Source organism: Lepus europaeus, chromosome 12 (genome assembly GCF_033115175.1).
Source record: "Lepus europaeus isolate LE1 chromosome 12, mLepTim1.pri, whole genome shotgun sequence".
Taxonomy (NCBI): Eukaryota; Metazoa; Chordata; class Mammalia; order Lagomorpha; family Leporidae; genus Lepus; species Lepus europaeus.
The window spans coordinates 66,308,212-66,334,202 of NC_084838.1; the positions used below are offsets into that span (position 1 = coordinate 66,308,212).

The following is a 25,991-nucleotide window of genomic DNA, read 5'->3' on the forward strand; positions in this document are numbered from 1 at the left end:
TATGAGGTACAGGGAATTAAACTAGTAGAGGACTTTTCCCTTTCAGTATATACAATCCCTCTTTGATTTTTTTTTTTTTTCTTCTTCCATCTTTGTAGTCCCCAGGTCCCCACCCTGGTCTTACACACCGGCCCTGTGTCTTTCAATTTGTTTGGACAGTTACAGAGGCTAACAGCACAATAGGTACTGTAGTCATTTTATTTCCCTCCAAGTATTGTCTGTGCTTGGAATGAAGAATTGCACAGAAGGACATGATGTGTACCAATTTCACTGCTTTCCAATCTCCTACAAATGAGCCAGATTTTGGGAACACTAAGACACAGTGTTTCATAAAGTTCCTTCAGCTGACTTCCTGAGAAATAACTAATATCTGGCCATGTAAGCTAATAACTATTATCTTCAAGTATGATTAATACATACCACATCCAATGGCTGTAAAGCACTTTGCTGTCAAAGCCAATTATATAAGTTGTATAGGCTGGTGTCGTGGCTCAACAGGCTAATCCTCCGCCTTGCAGCACCGGCACACCAGGTTCTAGTCCCTGTTGGGGCGCCGGATTCTGTCCCGGTTGCCCTTCTTCCAGGCCAGCTCTCTGCTATAGCCCAGGAAGGCAGTGGAGGATGGCCCAAGTCCTTGGGCCCTGCACCCGCATCGAGACCAGGAGAAGCACCTGGCTCCTGGCTTCGGATCAGCGAGATGCGCTGGCCGCAGCGGCCATTGGAGGGTGAACCAACGGCAAAACGGAAGACCTTTCTCTCTGTCTCTCTCTCTCACTATCCACTCTGCCTGTTAAAAAATATATATATATGTATATATATATAAATAAGTTGTATAGTGTTGGGTATATCCTAACTTTTCTTAAGACTATAATTGTCAACATCCAAGAGGGGTTTGACCCTCTTTGCTTCCGTGCCATTTCAGGTGGATAACCAGTCACACGTTTATCGTTGTGTCAGTAAACACGTTTATTTATGTCTAGCCTCACTCATAGGCTTCAAGTCTAAGAAAGTGAAAACTGGATTATCTCAGTTGGGGTACTTGTTAGCAGTATTTAAATAGGAAAGGGGCAAAGGACAAAGCGATGACCCCTGGAAACCTTGTCTACTGGCCTGTCTCATCTGCAAATGTAAAATGTCATCAAGGGTTATCATTCTCAGAAAATGCTTTTGGAAAAGATGTCAGGTTTAACTGAGATCTGAAAGTTCTTTTGCATTCTCTTTACCTTCCCCATAAACTTCTATCATTTTGTAAATGGATGCAGTGAATTTTTATTACTTGACCTGTTGTAAGAAGAAAAGAATTCATCAAAAGACCAAAATAACAAAAGATAATATGCTCATTAAAATATGTAAATCTATTTAATTTAATAAGCTAATTTATTTTTGCACTGAAATCCCTTACAGGAGGGTAAATAATCACTTTAAAAGTCCCTTGGGGGCCAGTGTCTCATAAAATTCTAAAAACAGCTAAAATTGAGATGTAGATTCAGGTAGATTAAGTGACACTTAATGAATCATTAATTTGACCTAGAAGTTACCCTGGTTTATTCATTTTTGACTACTTGGAACAAGGCCCAGATTATGTTTTTTCTTCTAATTTGGCCAATACAAATTATTTACAATGTCAGACAGAGTGGCAAAGGAAACAGACAAGAAGGACAACATGTAAAAGGATTTGTTTAAAACAATGCGCTTTGGCCACACATCAGTCTGTGATCTTGAACTTTGTAACTTTAAAGATGTTTGCAAACATCCTTGCATTTTTCATTCAAATATTGAAAGCTAGTTCATATTTGCAAAGGGTACCAGGTCACTTGATAAAGTTCCACTGAGGTCCTAAAGAACTCCAAATGTGCTGACGTATTTTTCCAAGTGAATTTCCCAGATTTGAATGGTCAGGGTGTATTAATTTAGAATAATAAACCAATGAATTCCTCCTGACTAGGTTTCTGGCAGGAGCAAATAATGTAACTAACCTGGAAATGACAAAGCTTCAAATTCTTGTGAGGCTATTGTCGTAATGTGATTATCCTGTAACTTTATAATGCATGAGCAATACAAAGGAAGTATATAGGTACAAGGAATTTTTAGGACTTAGAACATTTTCACATAGAAAACCAAGTTTCTGATTTATTTCCATAGTTTAAAGAGAAAGGTAAACTGATGTTTAGTAGACTTGGGGCTTTTCATCAGCTCATTTAGTTTGATTACTATCCCCCAGTATAGAAGTGTCCTGTGAATAAAGCTAGTGTGTGTCTTATCACTTATCAGCTGTGTCTTATCACTTGTTTGATTAACAACATGTACCATGTACACATACATCCATGCTCTGAGAGGCTCTTTTGCCTTCAGCTAACCTAGTAGAGGACATTACAGCAAAGGTGGTAGAAACACAAGATCAGGCTAGTTCTGTACTCTCTTCTCTTAATTATATATCATTCACTTAAGTATGGAGGAAATGTACCAGTTCGGATAGTGTCAGCTCTGAGGAAGAGAATATTAAAAAAAAAAATGTTGCTTATACAACCAAGACACTTACTATCTCATAAGAAATCCAGGCAAAGGGCTTCAGGATTGATCAATTCAATGACAGCATAATAAAGAACCTGTGACTGTCTCCCCCTCCCCACCTTTCACGTATCTCATGACTACTGTAAAAAGTATCTCATGACTCCTGTAAAAAGGGACATAGAGAAGTTAAGGCACATGCACAGAGCCACTCAGTAAGTGACTGTGCCTCAATCTCAGCCCACACTGAGTCTAAAGTTTACTCCACTAACCACTCTAAAAATCATGAAGTATCTTGTAGATATTAAGCGTTATCCAAAGAAATGAAGTAATGCTTATTATTAAACATAGGGATTTACATGAACATCCTTACCACTAGATTTGCTTATTTCATACATGTCAACTCCCTGTCCCTGCTACAAACTTTGGCAAATACACTTTGTGATGCTCACTTTATGCTTGAAGCAGGGTTGTCGGTGGTCATAACATCTTGGAGATTATGTGAACTGATGTATCAAGGAACCAGATAAAGAGTTCTAGAATCATTATGCCACTCTTTAAGTTTCTTGTGATTCATCACTAGAAAGAGCCATGTAAACAATTAGGTTATTTGTCATAATTAATTTTAATACATTAGTGATTGGCCACCTACTGTTTCATTTAATCACCCCCAGAACTTAAAAGTGAGATCATTTTATCTGCATTTCACAAATGGGTGTCTTCATTTAGTGTGTCCATGGCAGGTTGTATAGGTTGAAGACTGCAGAAATGTAAATCATAGCCCTAAGTGTCCATTGCCCCAGCTACCATGCCATTCTTGCTCCACCCGAGGGAATCCTTCCACTAGAAAAGTATGCTTCATTTTCATGTTTTGAAAATTACATTAGTGCTCGCTTTGGCAGCATATATACTAAAAATTGGAATGATATAGAGAAGATTAGCATGGCCCCTGCGCAAGGATGACACACAAATTTGTGAAGTGTTGCTTATTTTTCTTTCTCTCTGTCTCTCTCAAAAAAAAATTACATTAAATCATCAACTTAGGTCAGAATAAATATGTAGACAGTCTCCTAAACATACATCAGATATTTTGTAGGATCCCAGCTTTGCATGGCAATTTCAAGCCCATGATTCCTATGTAGTGTGCACAATAACCATGTGAAGTAAATATTACCTTTGTTTCACAGATAAAGAAATGAGGACTCTTGGGGTTTTACCAGATCACCTCCATGCACACAGGAGTTAGAGATTATGTTTTCTCTCAACTTCAGAGCAGTTCCCACCATGATAAATTAGCAGAGAGACAGGAGTCATTAGGAGAATGAGATAACCAAGCATTTGCTGGCCAGAGCACTGCTGGGACTGAGATCACAGTGGAGAGTATGGATCCGCACAGGAAGCATAGAGTGTAGAGAAGGGATAATAGTAGCAGGGCCAGGAACAGTCCTTTTCCATTTTTTCCCATGGAGTCTGAAGGCAGCTAGGCTACCTTCATATGTATCCCAGGTTCATTCAGAGAAATCCAAGTTGGGAAATTGCAAAAACAAGGCTGATCAACTGTCATCACATTTTATGAACTTCTATAAAAACAAAGAATTTTCTGTTCATCTTGGTTTGAAAAGAAAGGAATAGGCTGGCGCCGTGGCTTAACAGGCTAATCCTCCGCCTTGTGGCGCTGGCACACCAGGTTCTAGTGCTGGTTGGGGCGCCGGATTCTATCCCAGTTGCCCCTCTTCCAGGCCAGCTCTCTGCTATGGCCCGGGAAGGCAGTGGAGGATGGCCCAAGTCCTTGGGCCCTGCACCCGCATGGGAGACCAGGAGAAGCACCTGGCTCCTGGCTTCGGATCAGTGAGATGCGCCAGCCGCAGTGGCCATTGGAGGGTGAACCAATGGCAAAACGGAAGACCTTTCTCTCTGTCTCTCTCTCACTATCCACTCTGCCTGTCAAAAAAAAAAAAAAAAAAAAAGAAAAAAAAAAAGGAAAGGAATAATATCTGAGTTTACAGTTGAAGCTTTTATATTTGGCAGGATCAACATGCAAATCCTGGGCAAATCACTGAACCACAGGCCACTGGTTTTATCAACCACTAAATGTGGACGGCAATATGGAAACATTCTTAATAGGTTGTAAATTCTTATTCATTCACATATGGGGACAGTGTAGGAATGCCCAAGAAAACCATTATTAAAATTATTAACATTTTGCCTTAAGTTCAAAAGTTGGAAAATCCAGGTAAAAATGTAGTTCTGCCCCTCAGAGTCTGAAAGGAAATGAGGGTTCAGCTCAGCATGTTAAAGGCCCTGTGTTCTGTCTAATGACTAGATGTATCACGGAATCTAGATGATGGTGCACACACGCGTTTTGCTATTCACCCGGTCTATCTGTTCACGTGGCGGCTACCACTCATAGCCTCCAGGACATCGTTCTGTGTCTTGCCTTCCTCTCCTCTTTCCTTCTTATCACTCATACTTCTCTGCATGCATCTGATGTTGTTCCCTTCTTCCATTTTTTTAGAATCAACCACCTATATAATAAAGAAACCCTTATTTTCTTCATATTCATTGAACTAAGAGGCTCATTGAGATGGAATAAATAAAACAAATGGATAATAATAAATAATAAATGAAGTAAAGAATGAAGATGGAAGAAGAAAATTAGAGAAACTTTTTGTTCTTCACTCATTCAAAAGTCGACACAGATTTATAATTGGGTGTTATGTCCCAGGCCCCATCTTAGGAACTAGAGTTATACAGGGAATTGAATTCATTTTAATCCTTATCCTTGGGAGCTCAGATTCTGGTAGAAGGAAATAATAAGTGAATTATCAAAACAACCAAAAATAATGTGGTAGCTGGCGATAATTGCTCAGAAGGAAATTTCACAGGGCAAGAGGATAGAGACGATGGTGGTAGTGATATCTTACGCCAGGGGGTCAGAGAGTTGGCCAGATATATGATTCCTTCATTCAATATTTGTTGAGTGTTTTTGAAGAGCTGGGTACTGTGGTAGATAAAAGATGAATAAGACATGGTTCCTGCCCTCCAGGAGCCAACAGCTTAATAGAGAACCTCACCACCTGCTCCATTAGGCAGACAGATTAGGAGTCTCAGGGCATATTGCTGCAGTAACATTGTACACAGTGACCAATCTGAACAGATTGTAAGTATTCCAAAACTCACAGTGGTTTCCATAAAATAATTCTCACTTCAAGTAAACATTTTCAGTTGGTGAGTAACTCTATTTTCCACCGACAGCACTCATATTTGAAGGCCTCCTTAATGCAATGATGACTTGTTTTTCTTATTGGTTGCCAAGGATTGTTTGGGTCCTTATTGAAATGTACTTGCTTAACTCCTCCAAAGCAACTTGGCTGGTTTCTTGTTGTACTGGCAACTGCTGTCTCCTGTACTGAAAAATTTGTTCTTTCTGAAAAATTTGGACAGTCCCTGGATGGTTTTCATTAAAATTAAAGATAAAAAAAGAAAGAATTATATTTTCTTAAACTATTAGTGATAACAGAACAGAACTTTGTATCAACAAGATTTACATAAATGTAGGTCACACCCTGGAGGATGTGCCTTTTAATTTTCCTGTTTCTATAGTGCTTTGTGCAAATACCTGGCTCAAACTTTCCTAATTCATCAAGAAGATGGGGGAAAATATAATTATGGTCAAAGTACTAGCTTGTATAAACAAGCCATTTTCTTCATTGTGTTTTTAATACAAATGCCATACCCCCAGTGCTATAAAGGTTGTAATAATATAGCATTGTTAACAAGAAAACTCAACATGTGAGAGAGAACAACGCTGAGCAGAGAAGTCTTTGTTTTCCTGAAGACAGAGCCTTTTTGATAGGCCTGGGAGATCGTATCACACACAGTTGTTCCAGAACAAGGGAGGCAGACTTGCTGATCTCCCTGCCAGCACAGCCGAGGGTAATCCACTCACTCTACTGGCTCCATGTTGGAACCTCCTTCCTCGTCTCATTCGCGCTGTCAAATTCCTTTCCTTTTGCCATAGTTAGGAGACCCAGGAGAGGAAATCATTCTGACTAGGCTGAGACATAAGCCGAGGTGGTACCACTTGTTATAAACGTTGCAGTTTTTGTCGGAGGCTGGAGCTGACTTTACAGTGGTCTTTGAGCAGTTTGTTCTGTCAGAGACATGGATGCAAAAGCTTTTGGCACTCACTTTTGATTGGCTGCATCACTGCTGATTTCCACAGGCTGCCATCTTGCGTGGGCACATTTCTTCTCCGTGGTGCCTCAGGACCACGGTGCCAACCTGAATCTCAGCCTGGCTACGGCCAGATGATGCTCATTTCTTTACTGCTCCGAACAGATTTGGGCAGCTCTTTCTACTCTGTGTTAGAAATTTCACACTAAACTTTGCATTCTGTTGAGCTGCTCCTTTGTTTGCTGTGCCAAGGTAAAATCAAATTGTTACAAATTCTTTTTTTCTACAGACTGGAATCTCTACCTTTGGTGAAGTTTTCACTCTTATCATGGCCTTTTATATAGCAGCTCCCAGCGCTATGGTCATGTCTGCCTTAAGGGTAAATGACAGATAGGAATACTGCTATCAAAGTTAATTCCAAAGGCCATGAAAAGTCCCTCACTGGATAAGATCAAGAACTAAGTTCTAAATATAAAGTCTTCGTCAGCACTTGAAAATAATAAATTCTGTCAAAGCCTCACTCTACTCTAAAATTTCTCAAGGAAACTCTGTCTCTTCCTCAATATACCATTTTTTAAGGACATCACTCAAGGTGAAATTATTCCATTGAACCTCCAGTAGCTGATTCTGTGGCTTATGTACATGTCCCACTTTTCTTTGGTGATAGATAAGACATTAATGCGAATGTGAAAATTTCCATTTTTCAGCTCTGTGAACTTTGATTCAGAGAATGTACTGCAATTAAGTAGCTTTTGAGGGTGGCCTTCCAAAATAGAAAGGATGTTCCAGTTGTTGGTGGGTTTGGCTTAGGTTATGCAGTTTATTTGTTTGGGTTGTGTGTTTTGAACATGTGCCCAGGGCTTTTAAAAAGAGTGATGGGAATGTTTGTACAAATGAAATTGAAAGCAAGTGAGCAGGCACTGCCAATGCTTTAATTATGAACCTAGCAACATGTGCACTTATTTGGAGTTTAAAGGCTATAAGGGAAAAGAGCAGGCACCTGGTGGTCTCAAAACAGGATGACTGCCTGTTCTGTTTAGTAGGCAGGAAATAAAAGGCATAAACCTCTTCTGCTCTTTTGGACGTCCAAAGATACAGCAAACTGCCTTCTGTCCTTTTCCCAGTATGTGTTTCAATTTGGAGCACTATCAGGACAGAGGTTAAAGTTCTGAGGCCACAAAGTAGTCATTTTTATGTCAGGTGAGCCCATGGTTCCACCCCTCCTCCTCACAATGTTTCCCTCAAGGCCAAAAGGACCAGCACATCACATGGTGTTGAACTCCCAAGACGGCCTGCATGCTGGTGTCTTGTAACCCTTATTCTTTCTGTTGCCCCAGAGGAAAAGTGCCAAACTCTTTGGAACCTCTCTTCTGATGGACAAATTTCCCAGAAACTAACCAGAATAGCTGGTGGGTTATTACACATGAGGGCATTGCTAAGGTTGGGGTGGTGAACCAAAAGAATTTGGAAAGTTTGAGAATCGGCAAGATTGGGGTGGTTGACACAGACTTTCTTTTCCTTTCATTTTTGAGGGCTGTTTTTCCCCTTGTATCTTCGATTCCAGTCAAGTGTATTTCATTCCAGACACAAAATCAAAATCTTCTCTCCAGTATCTGCTTGGATTAGGAATAATTATAAGGTAAAAGTAACATTGTCTCCTCCCTTGAAATGTGTAGTTGTATTCTACAAGCTGTTTTGAGGGGTCTGTTTGACGAGGGGTGTCTGTGTGGTTCATGTTATGTATGAAATGAGATTTCCAAGGTAGCTATTATACTGTTTGAGTATAATTTGGTGGTTGGGGCATGGGGGGAATAGCTCCCTAAGAGCTCATCTTTTTACTTCTAAGGCTTTCTTTTTAATGAATTGAGAAAGACACACACCAACAACATAGCTCATGGCTGATTCTTTCCCTGAGTATAGCAGCTACAACTGGTTGCTTCCCAAACAGAACAGAAGCTGAAACCTACCGAACCGTCTCAGCAGGCACTGGGTTGGCACTCCGACCGTCTGGTAAATTTCATGTAATTACAGCTGCCGGTTGGAGGAGGCCTGTGATCTCTGCAGGCTATTAGGACCTTAGTTATGGCCAGAAGGGTAGTGGATAGGCTTCAAGCTGTCCCCTCCAGAGCCAGCACCTAGGAGCTTCCTTCAAGTAAGGACAACTGGTAGAATAAGCCAGCTGTATAGGGCACATTTTAAAAAAGCTTACGGATTTAGGTAAAATAGTGCCACCTGTGATTTTATTTCTTTAAAAAAAGACATGAGTATAGAAAAAAGAAAAAGGTAAATCTTAGAAAAAGGCAGCGAGCCTCTTGGGAAATGCCAGTCTGCTCAGCTGTATTGTGTTCTTTTCATGGGAACAATAAAACAAATCAATGAGTTTGAAGTATCACAGTGATTTTCAGAATTACCTGAAAAGATTGCCCAAAATTCCAACTCCCAGCAACCATCCCAGAGGTTCTGCCTCAGAAACAATGAATGCTTCTGTCACCTGTGACATGGGTGTTTTGCCACTTACAAACTTAATAAGAGAATTAAAAAGCATGCGTCTCAAAATTGTCTGGGAGCTCTGAAGTCAACATTTAATCTGTATGGTGTGGGAAGCCCTCTTATGTGTTAGCACTGTGTAGCAATTCATGGAGGTATAAGTCTGTTCTCGTTGCTTATTGATAGTTTTCTATTCTTGGAGCTAACCAAGAATGCTTTCTTTTCAAGAAAATGAATTCCTTAAGGCAAAAACTATGAGCAAAATCTTTCTCTCTCAGAAATATTAGTTTTGTTATTTCTGATTTAACTTGGAAAATAACACAGAGGCATCAAGAGTAGTTTCAATTGGCTTCTAAGGAGGGGTTTTCAATCTTTCCATTTTTTTTCTTTCTTTGTTGTTTTAATCACAGATTTATTTTGGGGGAAAGCTGCCTAGAATGTAGGCTAGTCTAATGGCATGGCTTCCTCTTTTAATTTGACTGCACAGAGTGAAAATCATTAGGGGATGTTTGTATTGTATCTGGATAAAAGGGTTTTTCTTAATATGTGTGCCTTGCTCAGCAAACATTCTTAGAATGACTTGATCCTGCATAGTTCACATACCTCACACACAGTGGAGGGCTGAGTGAATGAGCAGTAGGATGAATGGGTAAACGTGAAAAGTCGTAAGAAATGCTAAAAACATAGCAGCATATAACATTTGGGCTGCATTTCACTTGTAGTGACTGTTTAAAAATGGAATCCAGTCAAAGAGTCATTTATTTTTCCCTTGTAAATTGAAGTACTTTCACAGAGAATCCTAGAACTGGAAAAAATACCTTAGATATCATGTTGTCTAGTAATTTCCAAACTGTGCTTCCTAGAGCTGGAAAGCAATGGTCCTCCACTTTGGCTAAACATCTGAATCACTTGAGAAGCTTTTAAAAATATAGACACTAGAATTCTTACTCCCAGAGAATCCAATTCAGTCAATATGAGTGGCCCTGGGCATACATTCTAAAAGTTTGTACAGATTCTAATGTGTAGCTGGGTTGTGAGCTACCATTCTAAGGGTTCAACACTCCAAACTTTTACTTGTGATTTGATAAATATAGGCATGCTCCTTGAAGACAATATGATGGAATACATTAAGTTGGGAAAGTTGAGTTGGGATGTGCCTATACCTTATAGTTTTCATTAATTTAAAAGAAAACACTAAGTTCCAGAAAAGCTCAATTATATAAAGTTCTTTTATGTACTCTTAGGACAGGAAATTCTGCAGATATACGAGGCAAAGCAGATGAGTAAGACCTAGACTTTCTCATAAAGAGTTTACAGACTCACAATGTAGAAACATATATGGGCAGAGAGACTGGCCTGTGGAAGACATAGAGGGGAAGAAAGAAAAACGCGACTTGAGTAAAAGGTAGGTGTGTTATCAATGGCTGAAGTAGGACTGATTCATAGACTATTATAATTTTCACTATTTTGTCTAATTTCTACCTGGTGTACACTGGGCAAAATTGAGTAGTTTTGACATCTGTAGTCTTAGAATACAACCTGCTTTGTTAGGGGTTGGTAGGATGATACAAGGATAAAAAAAAAAATGAAAATAATATTGGGTCCTATTCCTTCTTATCTGTACTTAGCACAAGGTAGGATGTTTCTTAGAGCTCACCAGGCATTAGGTCCTTCTGATGGAGGAAAAACCATGTAAAACCATGTACAAAGCATGAGTTATTCTCAGGACTGCTTCTAGATGTCAGGCCCCTGGTATCTTTGCCAGGAGGAAGGCAGAGAATATCTGCCTGACTTGATTTGCTTTTGTGCTTGTCCAGGCCAAAGACTATTAATAGTCCCTAGTTTGTTTGGAGAAAAACTGAGTTAAAATAGAAAGAAATTGTTAAAAATTTGCATCATGTGTTGCTATTCATTTTGGTCTTAGAATCTTTGGAATTTGTTGTCTTCTCAGTCATCTGGCACAAGAAGTTTCAAGGTGTGATTAAACAAAGGGGTCATTTCAAGATATGATTAGACAAAAGTTTCTATAAATTCATCCTATCTAGCCCATACTTCTAGCATTTTACCATTCCAATTAATGGATCTGTACCAATGAAGTTAGCCAAAAAGATATGTTGATGGTGAGTGCTTTCTGTGACTTTTTAAAAAAAGATTTATTTACTTATTTGAAAGAATTACACACAGAGAGAAGGAGAGGCAAACAGAGAGAGAGGTCTTCCATAAACTGGTTCACTCCCCAGATAACTGCAACAGCCAGAGCTTGTGCTGATGCGAAGCCAGGAACTTCCTCTAGGTCTTCCCACGTGGTGCAGGGGCCCAAGGACCTGAGCCATCTTCTACTGCTTTCCCAGGCCACAGCAGAGGGCTGGATTGGAAGTGGAGCAGCCAGGACTCGAACTGGCCCCCATATGGGATGCCAGCACTGTAGGCGGTGACCCTACCTGCTATGCCACAGTGCTGGCTCCCTCTATGACTTATTAAAAAAGATTTATTTATATATCTGAAATGAAGAGCTACAGAGAAGAAGAGGCAGAGAGAGAGAGAGAGAGAGAGAGAGAGTGAGTCTTCTATCCGCTGGTTTACTCCCTAATTGGCTGCAATGGCTGGAGCTGCGCTGATCCAAAGCTATGTCTCCCACGCAGCTGTAAATGGACCAAGTAGTTGGGCCATCTTCTACTGCTTTCCCAGGCCATAGCAGGAATCTGGATGGGAAGTGAAGCAGCTGGGTCTCAAAGTGGCATCCATATGATTGGTAGCATTCAGATGGTGGCTTTACCCGCTAAGCCACAGCCCCTCTGGGACATTTTCACTAATTTTCTTAGAATGCTTATTTAACATAGGAGAGATCAAAGAATCAGATGTTTCAAAGGAGGTGGAATTCCTATCTAAGTAGAGAAATCAGATAAAAATCAGATAAAAATCCACCCTTAAGGGGTGGTGGCCATTCAGCATGGAGGTGATCATAGGAGAAATTTCTGGTGAGTAAGAAAAGTGAAATTTTATTCAGACAATGTGATAAGGATATAGGTTGTAAAGAAGTATAAATGAAGAATGGAAAATTGGATTTAGGCAGTATTCCATTTGTGGTGAGTCTTTAATGGTGGTAGAACATTTTTTAAATGTTTATTTTTTTCATCTACTTGAAACACCAAGCGAGGGCAAGAGAGGAATCTCCTATCTGCTGACTGACTCCCTAAATGCCCTTAATAGCCATGCTGGGCCAAGCTGAAGCCAGGAGTCCAGAACCCGAACTGGTCTCCCAAGTGGGTGGCAGGGGCCCAAGCAGTTGGGTCTTCATCTGTGACCTCCCAGGATACAGCAGAAGGAAGCTGGATCAGAAGTGGAGCAGTCAGGACTGGCACTCTGAGATGAGACTTTCCAAACAGTGGCTTACCCAGGTGTGCTACAATGCCTTCTCCATTATAGAATGTTTGTGTTTGGTTATAAAGTATGTACATAATAATTAATAACTGAGATTTTTTTTAGTATGGGAGTTATATAATAAAACTTCTGTTTTATTATAGTTAACTGGGTAGCACAGTGTCCAATCAGGAAAAGATTAGAAGCAGAAAAATAAACAAAAATATTATTGTAGTAGTCTGAGAAACAGAGACATTTGTGTTGGAAAGATAGGCCTCTGGTGCTAAGACAAGGACACAAGACATTTTCTTAAAGAACTGAACACAAATAAATAAGAATGGTACTTTTACATTTATAACACGAATATTGACTGGAATAGACCATTTAAAGTCATCATATATGTGGGAAAATAATCTTTGGGTATTTTTCTTTAAATCCCTCCAAGATTGGTTTAGTTTTTCTAGTAATTTTGGAGATGTGGACAATGAATTCCGAAAATCAGGATGACTGAAGTAATGTATGGTCATATAGGAAATAATGATTATTCACAAATATATGCTCTGTCCACCTAATATAGTGTGCCTAGTTAAAGAGAAAACTTTAGTACCTGTAAGAAGAATGATGGATATTTTCCACCACTGAATGGATCAATTATTTTGACATTTTGTAGGATAACATGAACTTTTTTAATTACTGTCATCAAGAACTCTTTGGGACTATGAATTCATCCATTCCCAATCAGATTCTATTATTGTGAAATTTTGATGAGTGTTATTATTGGTGAGGCTAATCTCTGATCAAACTTTAGGTAGGTGTAGCTTTCCTCACAGGTCCAAAACATTAAGTTGCAGCTAACCAGCTACTGTGGTGTCTAAGCAATGGGTAGCATGTGTTGATTCGTTCAAGAGACTTATTTTGTAATCTGCTTATAGCCCAGTTTTGTGCTTGTTGATGGGAATAGGAAGTGTGTGGAGATTCTTAGAATTTAATAGAGTATAAATATATAAAGTAAAATACAAAATTATAGAAAATAAGGAGAAAAAATAATGAAAGTCCAGAGGCAGGGCAAATTCATTCTGTTTAGTGGACAACACAAAGCTTTATAAGGAATGTGATATTCACATGGAATGGACAATGAACAACCAGTTCCTTTATTCTTTTTCTCTTGTAATCTCCATACTTCCCTTCCTTTACTTCCTCACTTATTTATAAAGTATATTGTAGTGTTTGAAGCAATATGATAGGAGTGTTTGGTTCCAATCAAACATGACCTGGTCTCAAACAGTCAAAGAATACTACACTAAATGTACACACCAAGTGGAAATCACGTGACATAACTACAGCAGTGTAAGACAGAGAAAAAGTCTGAAAAGTACTCAAAAATACAGTCTTCATGTCTCTGCTGTATTCTTTGTTTTCAAAACTGTTGAATGCATGTCCATAGACTGCTTAGGGACACAGCTGCATTTGGGAAGTGCGGTGAGATCTGAACCAAGATACAGGACTAGTTTGCCACTGACTACTTACAATCCCCAGATCGGGAAGAGCCACACTTCCTGTTACATGGAAATCAACTTGTGATATTTCACTTCTGAAATCATTTTCTGAAACTGTTAGAAAGACCCTTTAAAAATAATTTCATGGCTCTATATTGGTGCTTTCTTGCTAAAAATGTGAAACCTGAACTTGGTGGACACCAAAGTCTTATTAGCTTTGAAAAACTGCTGTGCCTTGGGTTTTCCTCTTGTTTTTTCTCCCTTCTTAACTATTGAATCTTGAAGCACATTCTTTCATTAAGGAGATTCAGCACCCTCTACAGTAGTTGATTGCAAGTCATTAACAGCCTGCAGCATGTCCTAGTCTTGCAAGATAAGAGTCAGGCTTGCGCAAGTGAAATTTTAAACAAATGTCTTACTTTTCTATCATTCTCAAACAGTACAAACTTTGGTTGGCTGCAGATCCAATAATCAAATTGTAGTTTAAAATTTAACTTCATTTTCAGGTTATGTCCTGTGACTTTGACATTCTGCAGCTGTTGAAACCAAGATTTTCCTTCTTATAAAGAATCTTGTTCCCCCTCCCAGGAACTATCCATGATTCTTGTCCATTGTGTTCCCCATTCTTGTACCACTCAGCCTGTTTCTCAGTTTTTAGTCTCTGGAGATTTTCCCTGTACTCAGTGATTAATTACCTGCTTTCTGGTGATTTCTCAATCTTTTTATTTTAAAATATTTCTTCATTTCAAAGTTCTCTCACAGAAGATACAAGCACTAAATGGCAAGGTACATAACTGCAGGTACCATACTCTCCATTCACCTTTTGTCTTTACTGCTAAAGACATCATTTAAAAAATGTATTAAAATCATAAAAGTTTAAATCCAAAAAATAAACACTAGGCAGTTGATTTCCTTAGTTGAAACCTTAGCATTTAAAGGTTGAAGTGATAAAAATGTGCTCATACTGGATATGACTAACAATACACTTATTTGTGTTATCAATAATTGTATTTTAAAAAGAGGCTGCAAATATGTAGATAGGTGGTCTCTGAATGTTTAAACTGAATAGATTTGAAAAATAAAGCCAAGACAATTTTATTGTTAGGAAACACTGAAATTCAGTGCTTCACGCATGCATTAATAGAGCTTCTTGACAAATCACCTGTTAAATTTTAGCTGACAGCTTGTCATATATTAATTATAAATAATTGTAATATACGGCTATCATAATGCATGCAAAAAAACAGGAAAGGTAATTAGAGTATATCCTTTGTTTTCTCCCTTCACTTCTTGCTCACAAGAAAAAAAATGACCCAGTGTTTCACTTGGGTTGGGATAGTGCCAGTGGTTAATGGAATGCCCCACTCCACTAAAGAATTTAATGGGAATATCCATTTGTCACAGTCGCATGCTGTAATCTCCAGTAGCTGAGCCAATGGAAAATAGCATTGTACCATAACGTCCTCTACACACTGCAGGTGAGGGTGAAGTGCAGGAGTCAAAGTGAGCAGACGGGAAAGGGCCTGGCTCTCCTAGGCCTTTCTTTAGAGAAAGATGCAGATTTATTTTCTTAAAGAGGACAGTGGTGCCTGACGGTGACAAGAAATGCCACCTGGAGGAATAGCATGTGTGTTTCTCTCTTGTGGAGACAGGTGTGAATGAGTGCACAGCATGTGTCAAAATCTCTAATCACAACCTTGGTGGAAGCCCAGCTGTTTGTGAAAAGGCCAGGATCAGGTTCTCATTTCAATCGTCTTCCTGTTTTAAGTTTCAACTTTCAAATCTGAAGAATGGGAAGAACAATACCTAAATGTGCAATGTTACTATAGAATCCACAGGACTGTATGAATCAAAGCATTCAGTATGGCACAGAGTTTTGCCTCCTGTTCCTCTCCACAGTTAGGTGGAATTACAGTGTCTCATTACTTTATAGGTGTATATCTTATACCCTCAAGTTAAGTAATATACTGTTTAATTTAGGGACCCTCTTATATTACTCTATGAATAAAATTTGAAAAAAATGCTGTCAAACATTTTAACACTTGTAGAGGTGAATATTTATGATATTTGAGGATTAAGGCCATTTAATTATTCTTTCTGCATTTAGTAGATTAATTAAGTATGCTGGACATGATGAATCTTAGACTTAATGTAGCACCTGTAGGAAAAGATCTCAGTAGTTTCAATGCCTTATGAAACTGCTTGTATGTTCAGAACATGTCACTTGAACCTGTACTGTGTTTCTCTATTCCAGCTAGATCTAATAAAACCACTACAGTCTTCACAAAGAAAAAATGATAAGCAACAATTTACTTCATAACCCAGCTAATAATTTATCACCAGTATAGAAAGATTTGAAAAACATAGGATTTGAAGTCAAACAGATCTAAGATCAGAATTCTAGCTTGACTACTCACTGACTAAATCAGCTTAGACAAATTACTTCTCTTTTACTCCTGTTTCCTCACTTATACAATGAGACAAATAATACTTCAACTAACACAGCAGTGGTTCAGTCTGGAGACAAGACAGTGCCTTTGCAACATTTTCTTAAAATCACTAGCAACAGGGTCAAAACATAAGCATTACATAGCAGTGTTTGTAGAGTGTAGAATATGCTGTATTCTTTTTTCCCTACTTCTGCTTCATTGAAAAAAATTTCCTTATGACTTACTAGATTCATGACCCACAAAAGGTCAAATGCACATTTTGAAAACACTGGTTTATAATAACAGGCTTAACATAATGCTTAATACATAATGCACGTCTAACAACAGATTACTATTATTGTTGTCACAATTATTTTTAGTCCTCCTTTAGGATGCTTCATGATAAATAAGAATAAAATCTTCTGAGTGTTTCTAGGAACTAACTCCCTTGGATGAGATCCAACACAGACTCATACTCATCGTATGCTGAATTATGCACTAGAGGGGGTTGTGCTTTACAAAGCTCCTGTGTGCTGTTCATCACAGAATGTTAGAGCTGGAAGGGAACTAAGAAAATGTCTAGTCCTATTGCTTCATTTTCCTTCATGTAAGTATTTATGATTTTAAAATAGTCTCCACTGCTCATTGATAAGATGGAAAATGGCTTCTTTGACTTAGCGGTTGAAGGGAATGAGGAATAGTTGGTGTGATGGGGGACATTAGATCATGAGATCTGGATTTTTATTCTGCTTCTGCCATGAAATAGCTGGGGGCTCTAAGACTCTCAGGGATTTAGTTTCTATATTTGCAAAAGTGAGGTGATTTCAACAGATGATGAGCCCACCTCTGCTCTTTGACTTAAAATGTCCAAATGATAAACAAGCATTAGCGTCAGCATTCTGCTGTGTTAGTGAATATATTAATCTACGTGTAGCTGGCTGTAGACTTACTTCCACTACTACTTGGATGTTCAGTGGGTGTTTGGCTCCTTATTGGTCTCATCTATCTCAACAGCATCATCTTAGTAATTCTCCTTCTGTTTTGCCTAACAGCTCGGACTCTGTAGTCTCCTCCCTCCACCCAACATCTCCTTACTACTTTCTCTAAGATGGTGAGGCTGCAGTAGGGACAGGAACACCTAGGATCCCTTGATGTCAGTTAGGCTCACATCCTTTACTTGCATTGTCCTCTCTCTCTGATTTCTGCTTGCTCACCTTGATAACAGTCATCATTGAGTTCTCTAGCTAGTCTAACTTGATACGACCGTGGTAAGATGATAAATCTTCAACTATGCCCTCTGAGAGCAGGCAGGCTTGCCAGATGGGTTCTTCTTAAAGGTCAGATCTGCAGCAAGAGGGATGTGTCTCTCTCCACTGGAGATAACAGCATAAGAATATTAGGGTTTTAAAATCTTCATTGTCCCCCCCCACCCCAACATCCAGTCTGGATGACAAAAGTGGGATCACCAATTTCAGAGAGAAGATACGACAATGAAAACCCCATGTTGGAGTTTTCATCTTGGGTGAGAACACCTATGGAGAGGCTGAAATTTCTGGACTCATTCTTAGGGCACAGAGAGCAGGCGTCCATCATGCTTGCTCAGCCTTTGAGCTCCTTGTGGCATCAGCCATGGGTTGAGAGCTTGAGTAGGAATACATTTCTTCCTGATTTTTACCATGATGCTAACTTAAAAAAAAAAAAAGAAAAAAAAAGTCATGCCGGGATGCTCCTCCCCCACTACCAACTTGTTGGAAAACTAAACTTCACTTAGCAAGGCTCCTTTCAAAAATATGTGATTTCTCTTCCGAACACACAGGGGGCAGAGGATTACTGACCAATCCTTCAGCGCTTTTCAGGAGCAGCGCGTGCAGATGGCAGAAACAAACGGGCAGCTTGAGACAACAGTCAGTATGCCGGAAAACGAGGCTGCATCCGAAGGGGTCTGCTTACCTCTGCCCTTTCAGACAGCTTGGAGTTTGCAGAAATGAGAATGTGTGCAAGGGCGGGCCTGCACACAGGTTCAGTCATGGAGGTGGCTGGAAGCCCTGGCTTGACTTTAGTTAACCTTTCTGACCAAGTTTCTAATGAATTGTGTTGGGCCCATTGCCAGCAGTGGCTTCCACATGCTGGCTTTTCCCACATGCTGGAGATCCTTCGAGCAGCGAAGAAGGTTAAAAATCCTCTTTCTGCTAAGGATCCGCACAGGGCCCCTTAGCCACCCTTGCCTTCTGTGGAGGAAGCATGCATAGCCCGACGACTCCGCGTCCTTCCAGGCAGACGGTTTCACGGTATCCTTCAGAGAAGCCGCGGAGCTTTGATGATTTCCAACATCATAAAAGCAAGTAGCATGAAAGCAAAACAAGTTATTCCACTAAGATTTGGATTCAGTACTTCCTTATTTTTTTCCTCTTTGCCCTCAAAGTGGATCCCCCACAAGCCTCCCCAAATGAGGCTGCCAAGGTGAACTGGGGCGGACACAAACTGTGTCTCATCAACCCGCGCTCCTTATATTATCACCACCGCTTTGAAAAGGGCGCGACCAGCATTTTTTTTTCCTCCAGAGCGCCAGGACACTGAGCAGGAAGCGCCGGGGCGTGCATCTCTTAGGAGATGAGTGCATCTGTTAGAGAGGGTCTTTTCTGGCCTGGTGGATGGATGCTGGGGAGTGACGTCACCCCGCCCCCTCCTCTGCAAGTGTGAGTGTGAGTGCGTGTGAGTGAGTGTGCGTGCGCGGTGCGCCTCGGTCGCCCAGCTCTCCCGCCTGCCCCTCCTGCGTCCAGCTCTCGGCCCTCTCAGTGGGTCAGCGGTCCAGATGCAGGGATTCTCCAGCGGGCGCCGCGGGCCCCGAGCTGCCCGCGCCCGGGCGCACCCACGGTCACACTCACGCGTAGGCAGGGCGTACTCACAGCCCCCCAGCGCCGGGGCGCCGCGATTCTGTGGGATCCCCTGCACGTCAGGAGGATTTTAGAAATCATCCAGACGAGGAAACAAAGAGAGGAGCCTTTCCAATTACTTTCCTGAGCTTTTTGTTTGAATTTCCCCCACCAAGCCAGCTCGCCTGCCACCGTCACTACAAGGTTCACGCGAGGTCCAAAGACGGGGGCCGGGCTGGCCACCCCACCACCTCCTGGCCCTGGACTCCACCGCGCCCCCTCTGCCCCCCGCGGGCCTTAGTTTCTGGTTACCTCGCGTGCGCTTCACTTTTGGGGGGAAAGAAGAGAAGAAGGGGAGGGAGGCGCTGAGGAGGGCAGCCGAGTTGCTATTTGTGGCCAAAGATTCCTCTTTAAAAGCAGCAGCAGCAGCAGGAAGGAGGAAGCGGGCGAGGCGGAGGGAGAAGAGACGCAGCCCCGGACCCCCCAGCCGCGAGCGGCGGAGCCTCGAGAAGCGGGAGGAGGAGGAGGAGGTGGAAGAGGAGGAGGAGGAGGAGGGAGAGCAGACACCCAGCGGCGGCGGCAGCGGCGGCGGCGGCGGCGGCCTGAGGCGCGGGCGCGGGGCGAGCGAGAGCGGGCGGAGAAATCGCCGCGGAAGCCGCGGGCTCTGAGGGCCGGGAGGACGGCCCGGGAAGAGGAGGCGGAGGAGGCGGAGGAGGCGGAGAAGGGGGTAGGGGTGGAGGGAGGGCGGGGGGGACGCGCTCCTGTGGATGCTGGATTTCGGGTTTTTGGACTCACTCGCTGACTCTCCTCCACTTCCTCGCTCTGGACTGGGCTGGCCGCACGAGGGCTGGGCGGCGGCGGCGGCGACCAGGGGGGGCTCCCGCGGCGACGGCCGCTGCTCGGCGGGATTAAATTGGCCGCCCGGAGGCGGCGGCGCGGCAGGCGCGGGCTGTGCGGCCGTGGCGGGGCGCGAAGGAGCTGGAGGAAAGTGCTGGTGCCGGCGCGGGAGGCGGTGGCGGCGACGGCCCGGAGCCAACATGACCAGGTGAGTCCCCTGAACTGCCCCGGTCCGCCCCCCGCTCCACACTCGGGTCCTCCCTCAGGAGCTGCGCAGGGATCTCCCTGCGCGGGGCTCCGGCTGCTGGCGCGCTCCTGCGCCCGAGAGCCCCACGACCCTGCGCCGGAGCGCAGTTCTCTCTTCAGAACCTCCCCGGGCAGGGGTGCTCCCCTGCGCGGTTCACTTCTCGCCGGAACCCCAGACCCTGGAGAGAGGCGGTTCTGGAGGATGGGGGTGCCCGGGTACGTGTGTGTGTGTGTGCGTGGTGTGTGCGCGCGCGACCCCCGCGCCCTCCTCTAGGGTGGGCGTAGTATTGGGGGGCAATGGTGGAGCGGCGGGGCAGTCGACCTTACTCGGGGCTTCTGGCTCCGCTCGCGTGTTTCAGTGGCAGGGCTTCCTGCTTTGAGGAGGGCTGGTTATGGTGAGGGGGGCGATTTCTTTTTCTTTCTTTCCTCTGAACTAGTGGGGAGAAGGAGAAATAGCAGGAATCGAAGTCCAGGCGGCTGCCACCGAGGAGGGGGATTGTTGGGGAGACCTGTCCTCCCTCGGCAGAAGCGCGGCCCGAGTTCCGCTACGGGGACCCGGTGTGCTTCCACACACCCTCGTTCCGTGGGGGAAGGCAACGCGTGATTCCCGGCGGCGAGCCAAAGTTGTGGGAAACAATTGGAAAAGAAAGCCGCGAGCGAACCAAAGATTCTTGGCTTTCCTATAGATTTACCGTAGCTTTTCTTATAGGCGTGGAGGAAACTTGCATTGCTTTTCTGCGACGTTGATTTTTTTTACTTTAAAGCACCAACGAGTGAAGTCGGTATTTTTAGACTTAGGAAAAAAAAAATCTTGAACACTTAAGTGTGAGATTGGTTTTCATTAATTGGGTGTTCCTAGGATTCTGAATATAGTAGTTCCATTCTTCAAAACCAAGACTATTACAGTCCTCTTGTATTGTTTGCAGTTCGCCTTACAGTAGTAACTACTTGCCAAATGTCTCCTCCGTTTTCTAAAATTCTTGGCGTGATCCCCCAACCTAATCCACAGTTGCACCTTAAGTACCTAGGAAGATAGGATAGCACTTCCCGTATTTCCTCTTGAAGTTTTTGTTTTTTCTTTTACACGTCCAAAGACGGTACCAACGTTTAACAGAGTTGTACCCATTTTGAGCTTCTCAGAAGCTAGTAACAGCGTGTGGCTGAGTTGGATTTCCAGAGCTACAAACGAGGACTTGACCCTCCGGGGTGTCCTTTCTGACCATGTTGTAGCACGCCTATGGGGAGTTGGTTCAGCTGTAGTTACTTGAGACCATTTTGACTGTTCTAAGTGTATGTGCGCACCACCTGCTCAACTTGAGTGAAACCAGGTGAAGTACTAAGACTTGAAGCATTCTGCTGTAAAGGGAGCTTTAGATGCTACCAACGTAAAGATCATGCTGGTAGGGAATCTGATATCTAGGAACATACTAAGTAGATACTCCACTGAGTCCCAAAGTGTGTCCTGTATATGCTGCGGGTAGGTATTATAGCCCATTTTCAATGCCCCTTGTCCGATTTCTTGAAATGGGCATCCTAAATGGACAATAACATTTTCCCACCTCCCACCTCCCATAATTATGTACTGTACTTTGCTTTCCAATGGAGCTAGCAGTTCTGTGACAGATTTCTTAAATTCACCCTCATGCTATCAGCTATTATTGTACTTTCAAAGTGTGAAATTGACAAGCTGGTCAGTTTCATGAATTCAGCTGTCAGAGTGTGTCCAGTTAAAAATTGCTAAAAGCTGTAAATGTGCCTGCCTGGAATTTTCTTTTGTGACTGAGAGACATCAAGAGGATAGGGGCTTAAGGGGTGGTATTAATTAGACATCTTTTAAAATTATGTGTGCTGCAGTGTGAGCTTTATCACTCGCTGTGGTTGGGAAATACATTTAGATTTCCACTATTGTAAAAGTGGCATTCAGTTTTTATCTGTATCTCATTTTAAGTAGTGATCACTTTACATCATCTGTTCTGAAAGCCATCAGTAAAAAGGGTATAAATGGAATGAGACTCAAAGAGGAAAAGTGTCTCTCTTGTATGATTTTAATGTAGTTAATTGATATATTACTTTTGTAATGACATGTAAAAAGGTAGATGAATTAACCATTTTATTGTGGAGGTTATGTAACAGAAATCCTTCTTGGGCCAGCACAGTTCCACAGTCACTAAAGTAATCAAAGGCAATCATCTATTTTAATATACATGTATTACAGTAGATAACCATAGATGCAAAGCTGCTTTAAGTATTCAGTCCAATGATTTGTTTTGCCTTTAAGATTGACACTCATTTAGAACCAGAATATCTCAAAGTCCAGAAGTAAGAACTGGAATCCCTTCATCTGCTGCTATTTGCTAAGCCACTAGGGGCCTGTATAACTTCTTATATTCAGGAGATACCCTGGTATGGCAAATGCGAACCCTTCCTAGAGAGACATTGAGAAAAGAAAAATTCTACTAGGCAGTCCCTCAAGTTTTGTGTTTTTCTTCTTCTTTTTCTTTAATGCATTAACTCATGCTCTGATGTGAGTTACAGACATTGACTGAAGGACATTTCTGAAATGTTATTTGGGGTTTCTCTGACTACTTATGGCAGCAAGAGGCTGATTTTTCATATAGAGTGTGAAACAGAATGGAGAGCAGTGTTTGCGTAAATTCATAGATGATCTCGGTTTCTCAGTGTATGGCAAGGTTAAACAAAGAGGGACATTCATAACTTTTCTTTATTGAACTGATAAGGATGTTATTTGCATAATGTAGGGTTAAAAGATAAATGAAGCAGAATTACTTTAGGGGAAGTATAGTCATAGATTGATGGTATGCTTAAACTAGCTTTGGAAGTGCTGCACAAGTTTGTTTGAAAGGAGAACCTGAGGCTTGGGCTACCGTGCTGCAAGCACTTGAGGGACCTGGACTGAAGAGACACCATACATTTTTAAGTGTCAGTTTCACAAATTTGAAATCGACCAGCCGTGGCAATCTTGATAGACATTAGGCAATAAGGTCAAGTATACTTACACTGTTCTCTTGTTGATTTTCAGTTTTTCAAACTGACAAGGGTGACTATTTGTAAAAGAGCACACTATTAGTATTTGCGTATCGGATTTCCTTCAGACCGACTTGATTTATCAAGCCATTTGAACAATTTATTCTTAAAGGGGCTCTATGGATAAATTAGAATTCATTAACACAGTCACATATGAAGAGTGTTCATCCAAGGAAGATGGATTCCTCAAGGTGATTTTTGTTTTAAAACTACCCTTGTTCAGTTTCGGTGTCCATTTGTGGATAGTCTGAGAGTTGAAGTGTATGTGCTCCAACTTCTGATCCTGAGAGCATCAGACTTTTCGAGTCATATTGTTATAAACTCCATATATAAAAACCTTTGGTTATGGTACCTTTTTAATTCTCAAAAGTTTCTGGCAATCTCATGAATGAACTTAATTCACCCTTTGATATAGTATACTTAAACTAGGGGGTCATAAAATATACTTCTAGAATTTATGCTACAAGCCCAGAAATATGAAGTATTAAATATAAAAATACAATTATGTTTTTTCTCAAATTTCCAAAAATGCTTTATTTTTTATTATTTTCTTAAAGGGACAGCGTTTCTGGTTGAAAAGGTTAGTGTGAGTAAATGAATTCTATTTTAATCCAGGCTTACTCAGATTCTCTTATTGTCTCATCAAGTTATTTATCTTTTTGTTGTTGTTTAATCTTTGTACTGTTTAGTTTCTGTAGCAAGATCTTAGAGGAGAACTACTTACTTGTGATGACACAAAGGCAACTCGCAGCCTCAAGCAAAATGAGTGTTTAAAAACATTCCCTTTTATATTATCAGTGATTTGCCAAGAAAAAGCAAAGAGGCGAGTTGTTCTCTCTGTGATCTACAAGATTGAGGATTCCTGTATAACACATCAACTGGAGAATGCTGATGATGTCGGGGAAGATGGCTTAGAGCGGATTGGTCAGTAAATTTCCTTCCAGCAAACATCACTTGTTTAAGCTTCTGTAATTTCGAAGCACAGTGACATTTCTTCCAAAGGATAGATTTGTTTGGGGATATGTTTTCTATATGGATAATCTCATTTGCTTCTAATTAGTAGTTGGTAACACTTGTTAAAATGGCAGGCTTTGTTTGCGTTTGTCTCGACAAAGTGTCTGAATTCTCCCTCCTTTAAAAAAATGTTTCAGCATCCAACAATTAAGCCCTTAAGAAAGACAGCTATAAGAATATATGTCTGTGCTTGCTGATTGTTCATTATATAAAATTACAGCTTCACATGTAAAAGTCCAGCATTTTCTTTGCTTCATAAGTCTTGAGGAGGTCAAAGAGCAAATGCTTGTGTATTTCAGCAGTCTCTGACCTAATGTAATTTAAAAAATAATTTCTTGACAATGGTGCTAGACTGGAACAGTAATGATACAGAATTCTTACCAAACATCATTTCACAAAATTACACTTAAGACCTGTGTTCTTCATTTCCTCTTTAAAATATTACCCATTTACTTTTAGGTAGTCACCAATTTGCAGTTTCTTAACATGTTATTTTTAAAATATCTTATACACATTAATTTAACTATTATGTTCATTTATACTGCCATATTTGTCAAAGCAACTTATAGGGGAACAAATTTCAATGCCTTTCCTTCAAAGTATCTTTCTGTTCATTAGTTTCTGTTTGATGCTGATATGTTTAATAGGACCATATCAATACTAGTCACTCATAGTTTTTGAAAATTACAGGAGGAAAAAAAGCAAAACTGAGCTCAGTGGCTTTTTTTTTTTTTAAGCTTGTCTGTTGTCCAAATCAAATCTTTGTAAATTATAAATCAGTACGTTAAATGAAAAAACAATTTCAAAAGCTGAGATAGCTCATTTCTGTCTGTGAGCTAGCAGATCATGTGTGTTCATGAAAAAGGTGTACAAATGAAAAAAATTATGCACAGATTACAAAGTTTTTCCACAAAAAACAAGCTTGTCTTTTAATTGCATTTTCCACATACTTTGAGGGAGCTTTCTATTCAAGCAAGCCAATAGAATAGATACAACCTGGATGCTCCTCTCTCGCCACCTGTAGCAAACAAGTCATGCTTTCCTTTTCTGATGCCTGGTTTTAGGTGGCAGGCCGCTCTTTGGCTCTTTCAGTGTTAGGAGAAAGTGTGAGAACCCAAGCAGCCATCTGAGCCCAGGCTTGCTCTCCATTCTTTGATTTCACTGATCAGAAAGACTACTTAACGTCGGTTCTTCTCTGACATTCAGAGAACAATGTCAGGAGCATTTGTGACCTTTAGCACCTTTCTGTTCACTGGACTTAGCTGTCGTAACTCTGTCTGTTTCATGAGATTGATTGAATTTATAAATTCCTAATTGTTTTTTTAAACAACAGCCTTGAGCTATGCTCTTTAATGTAGCAGTAGCTAAGTAAATTGAGATTTGTGAATTGCACATAGAAAACAGCGTTTCTCAGTACCACTTTGGGATTTGAAGAAATTGTACTTTTCACATATACAACATAATCATCTGTAATCATGGAATCACAAGAGACTTCATTTGAAGCTTCAGTATGTAGACTT

General features: G+C 41.2%; 1 non-coding gene across 1 annotated transcript; it reads left to right on the top strand.

Annotated features, from left to right (window-relative positions):
- Positions 1–3,394: 3,394 nt before the first annotated feature.
- On the top strand, positions 3,395–3,502 carry LOC133772150 (U6 spliceosomal RNA). Its single transcript, XR_009867750.1, has one exon. It is a non-coding gene; the product is annotated as a U6 spliceosomal RNA (small nuclear RNA).
- Positions 3,503–25,991: the final 22,489 nt, after the last annotated feature.